Below are 6,000 nucleotides of genomic sequence, written 5' to 3'. Positions count from 1 at the left end.
AGCGCAGCGCGGCCCAGTAGAGCGACGGGGCGGGGAAAGAGGGCTGGCGCGGGACGATGGGCCGAAAGGGAGAGGAGGCGACCCGTTTAGGTTTAGAGCTTTTTCTTTTTGTTTTGATTTTCTAAATTCATTTGAAGTTTGAATTTGAAGCAAATTCAACTCAAACAAGGACTACACCACACAAAGAAAAACCCTACATGCCTAAGGACAGCATGGATGCACATATTCAAATATTTTCTATGTCCATTTGGATTTTCTTTTAGAAAATAGATTTAGCCTTTTGAAAATTAGTTTAACTCAAAATAAAATCTAGCAAACTTTTATGAATTGGCAAAAAATGAAAATTAGGGTGTTACACCTTGGCACCGACCACAAGCTCCGGAACCACTAGAAGGGTATTGGTGCATCCTACACGGATCCGGATGTGACCATAATCAGACGGTTGTCGAACCCTCATAGATTTCCGGGAAGATTACCTCAAGAGTCAGACGGGATGCCCGGTAAGGGAAAAAAGCGGTGCTATCCTGACGTCTCGATGCAAGTGGAGGCCACTTTGACACCTAGGACAGTGCGGCCAGCATTAACACAACCGGCTAGGTACAGCATCCCTAGGTCCACTTGCACTACTATATTTGCTATAGTAGATAATGTCTTTCGAGCAGGGTAAAAGTATTCTACCTAGCCCTGAGCTATGCGATTCGGCTGGCCCTAGGTCCCCGCGATGTAGTGATAGCTTGTATCACTATTTCTATAAGGGTATACATGTATATTTATACCTTAAATGGCACTATAAATATGTATCCTTAGCCACCAGACCAGGGGACCCAATTTTTTTTTACTATTAACACGTTTTTAGTTCTTCCTCCTCTCAACTTCTTCTCTAATCTTGAATCTCCTCTTTAGAAGAGATTTTCATCACACTTTGTTCGTGGAAGACATCTTCTCTTCCGTCAATAGGGTTATTATCCTCAAGAAGACCTGAAGCTATATAAAACCCCCTATGTGTTCTCCTGTGATTTATCTATTCAAAACATCCCCTACCTCTCCAACAAATTCGTTATATCGACGGTTCATAAATCATCGACACAATTAAATAAGAATACACTGAATATCCATGTATATATGTATGGCGTTTCCAATTTTGTTATTCTGGAGACAAGGTCTTAGTCCATATCCCTGGACATGTGTGGCATTTACACTTTAGCATTTGTGGCATTTCTACTTTGGCATTTGCATTTGCTAGATTACAGGTATGTGTAAGTTACATACCTTACAGACACCTTCCTACCGAGTTGATAAGACACCCGAGTGAATACAAGCTGCTGGATGTCAGCTTCCTACCTGAGTGATCTCTTTACCAGTCTGCACTCAGACCTACTGGACCTAAGAACTAATGCGCCTTTATTTCTTGGCTAAGTCCACGTAGATACAGAGGACCTAAACCAACCGAGAGAATACCAACTGCAGAAAATCAAAACAAAGCACAAGTTCACAGTGGAGCACATAGCGTGTTACAATCAAGTTCGGACCTACAAGCGGACTAGTATGCAAGGCAGGTAGATGTAGATCAACCCCAGGACCAGTCCGCTGTTCTGACAGGAAGCTGACGCCGTCCAACCATCCAAGGTAAATATCAAAAACCAACATGATGTTGTTCATAAAGGGTAAACTGGTAAAGTTGTCTAATTTTCAAATTAAACAATGGAAAACATCATGATAAAGTTCATTCGAATCTATTTAATAAAAGAAGATGATCCTTCCATCACGGTGACTAGAAAAATGAAAATAGCGTAGAAATTCCCAAAAAAGCAAAACATCTAATCCTTAATCCCTTACTAATGTGATCTCCTAAAGACATCCGGTCTTAAACCTGTTCTTCACGTACCAATCGCAATGGGTATTCCCTCGCATACCGTAACTCCTTTACGTTAACCTCTTCTCATGCGTTCTACAACAGCCGACGCCGCTGACGGCATCGCCTCCCTTTGTGCACCAGTGCATGCAGGGCTGGAGGCATTCGTACATTTCAAGAATTGGATAGAACACAAAAGACATGATTCTTAGATTATTTTCAATCATATTTCTTTCATTTTATTTCCTTTCTGATTCTTTTTCTCGTTTTCATTTTCTTTATTTTCTCTCATCTCCAACAACTTCTTTTTAAGGTGAATCGTGAATGAAAAGGAGAGATAATCACATCTTAAAGAGAATGACTCTGGGAATCCTTTCGTGACAGAAACTATAAAGAGAAACTATTAGAACACTGAAAGTAACGAAAATCTTGTCGTGAAAGGAATCTGAACCCTGAAGAGAAATGGTTAGACATAGTCTTACGGCAGCGTGTGATTACATTACATCCACGCATCGCCGGAGGCAGAAGCCCACGGCTGCAACATGAGAAACTGAATCAAATGCCATGCCAACCGAATGAAGTGAGTGGTCGATCCGTCATCAAGAAACTAACTAAACTGATCAAAGGAGTCCTATGCTCAATTAATCAGTCCGAGGACTTGATGGCAGCGAGGCGAGCTTGCTGGCTATACGCTGCACGGAGGACGCAACTCCAGCAGCAAAGAATTGAATGATACACTACTACCAAAGTATCTTTAGAGACGGATAGTAATCTATTTTTATAGGTGTTTAGTTAAACTGTCTAGGATCGGAGGCCTGTAAAAATAAACGATTTTTATAGATGCAAAACAGACCGCTACTAACCGCATGTGGAAATGGTTTTCCACATACGGTCCTCTTACGGATCCACATGTGAAAACCTTTTCCAAGACGGCCCACTTTAGTTTTTGCCTATACATATAAAGATTTCTATACACGGGTGATATAAGGACCCGCCTGTGGTATGTATTTCTTTAAAAAAATATGTATATATTTTATTCCCTCCAGATTTCACATAGTTTCAATACAGATTTCAACATCACAGATTTCAATAGCATCACGTATTTCAATTTTAACACAAGTACAATAATATTCATAAGTATTTTTACATCACAAGCCTATATTGCTACAAGTCTTTCCTCTCCCACTCACAAAGCCTCAGATGGCTAGCTAATTTGCCTCCGAGATCAAAGAATTTGTCACTCCTGTGGATGACTTTGTGCATAATAAACCGGCACATGTCATACTGGACATTTTGGATATCTTTGTCTGTAAGAGAGAGGTTGGTACATTGGATCATCCGTGCCTAGAATGAAAACGCAACTAAAAGAGTTAAAACACTACTGACAACGAAAATATAAGCAAATAAGAATGTGCAGGTACAATGATGATTTACGTCCTCAGGGTTTGTTGTATACCTCCCGTTTACCCTAAGAAATTGGCAAACATAATATCCAAAAAAAACGCTATCGAAACCTTGCTTGTGGCACTTCAAATAAAAACACAACGTATTCGTTAGTTCAATAAGACTCTTCGTTATAAATAGTGACATACAAGCATTAGAAGTGTGTTATTATCGAAAAGTGTGTACGGACCGTCATCGCATCTGGCTTGGCCGTATCATGTATCCAACCTTTCGCTACGTACCACTTATAGGCCCTATTCGAATGCCAATAAGTAATTATCAGTTCATAAATGATTTATAAGAATTTTATGTATGGAGATTTCCTTTATCTCTGTATAACGTCAATGAAATCTTGGTAGGATTTTTGTTGAAAATCGGCTGAGTCAAGGACCACAATTTTGCTCGACTTCGACATTAGCATTATACAAATATAGTGGTCACTACATGAATACTTATGTTAGATTCTTGATCAATCAATTAAGTTGAATACTTATGTTAGGTTCATGACGTATCACACTTACTTAAAGTTGTAGGGAGTCAAGATATAGTCATTGTCTTGTATTTCTAGTATAGCTCCTGCTATATAGGTTGACATTTCAAGTCTGCGTGTTTTGGTCATTTCTCTTATGATCCTTGATTTATCCTTGTTACTCTTCCCCTTAATCTTAGGGTCATAAGTCTACAAGTTCATAACCATGTTGGGCTGAGAAATTCGTTGCGGATTAATAAATCCGATGGGTGCCTTCAACTTTTCTGCATCGTTAAATTGCATCCTATAGAACAAGTCACTAGTCATTAGCTTTTATATCATACATTGGTAGATATATGAAAGTAAGGGTAGATTGTTGGCACTTATAGGCACCACGCGCTTATGAGATTGACGTCGAGTTTGTCATTGTGGAACAAAGTGTGCATGTCCTTAAAATCCACCATGTGATAGGAGTCTCTGCTTAGATAAATGTTAGCGAGGACAGAAGCAGTGATTATGGAGAACCCTGCGCGACATGCCCTCATGTACCATTCATGGAATCTCCTTATCTCCCATGGACCTTCTTGGAGTTGAAACAATAGCAGAAATGGAGTTTGAGGCATAAAGGGAGCGGAAGGTTGTGGTGCAAAATGTTGTGGCGCAGATGATCGACGCGAAGATCTTTGCTCCCTCACCTTCTAGAGAGAAAAAAAGAGAGTTGACATAAAAAAAAATATTCCTCCATTTAAGAAGTATAAAATGCATTGACTCAACTAAATACCTCTTCGATGGGATCGTAGTCGTTGTCACTTTCCTGACGTCGGATCTCCCTATCGCACGGAATAGGGCTCGGGCTGTGATACGAGCCTGAGCCTGAGCCTGAGCTGCTGTAGGAGGAGGACGGCTGGTGCGGGCTTGGGCTCCTATCCGACCTCCTGCTTGCATCCACCCCATCTTGTGTCGGGGCACTCTCTATTGAGAGCGGCCTTTGTGCCGGGGAGCCCTCTATTGCGAGCATCCTCTGTACCGGGGCGCCCTCTATTGCGATCGGGCTTGAGCTCCTATCCGACCTTCTGCTTGCTTCTTGTTTCTTAGGGGTAACAGTCCTCTTATGCCTTATGGTACTTACTCGATCACTAGATTATTGTTACCTTGAAAGATACCATTGTAAAGCAAGATGCAATAATATTATTTTAGAGGAAAGAAAAAGAATCAATGTATGTGTTTTAAACTTTTCGTATAGGAAATAAAATGAATCAAGTGGCATCATTATTAAGCCATACTTAATTCAACTAACTATTGCAATCCCTAGGCAGCGTACCTATTTCACTTTTCTTAGTCTACATTTTTTGAAGCAAATTGTTGATAAAGTTTGATGACATTTTGACAGATCCTAAAAGATTCGCTACATCGTTGTCTTCTCTACTCAATGCTAAGAAGGAACTGTGACTAGCAACTAATAGGAAATATGGACATAGCGGGCCACGCGCCCGTCGGCTCGGCTCATTCTAGGCCGGATCCATGGAGAATATCAGGTAGTCTCGCTTTCCTCTTCCTGCACATCGTGCTTGGCCGCCTTCCTTGGAGTCCTCACCTTCTTTGCAGCACCAGCGCGACAATCCATGGCCTTTTCCCCATTATTCTGCATCTAGCTCCATGAGCTCGTACTCCCTCGTTAGAGAGTAGGAGATCAAGCAGATACCAATCTTACGCAAGATACCAATCTGGACATAGCGGTCAATTTACTTGTTGAATGGTAGGGTGGTACAAGGTAAGGCTTGTAGCAGACGGGACTATACAACAAAATAAGGCTTCGTTTGTCATTGCGGTGGTTTTTTAAAAGTGCTTCTTAATTTCTATTTTCAGATGCAATTGTTAATTGGAAGCATCTTCTTAGGATCTGTAACAGCAAAAATCACACTAGGAATGACAAATATTCCTCTAACCAACTAGATTCTACAAATAAATCACAACAACCGCAAACAAACCCTAAGCAAATGGAATGAGAGAATTTCATATTATATTAAATAAATAATGTTTAGAGGACGAACAAACAAATTAGCATAATCTGTCTAATCAACCAAGACATTAAAAACAAACCGCACTAAAATTCACTAAAATTTAAACAGGAAAATATGTGTTCGTTCTCTCATTCTAACACAGTAGTTACGTACATCTATAATATGTGCCTTGAAAGACAAATTCAAACATCAACTAAACGGAACCAATTATATAT

This window comes from Phragmites australis, chromosome 19 (assembly GCF_958298935.1).
Source record: "Phragmites australis chromosome 19, lpPhrAust1.1, whole genome shotgun sequence".
NCBI classification, from domain to species: domain Eukaryota; kingdom Viridiplantae; phylum Streptophyta; class Magnoliopsida; order Poales; family Poaceae; genus Phragmites; species Phragmites australis.
Note: the sequence above shows the minus strand (reverse complement) of the source record.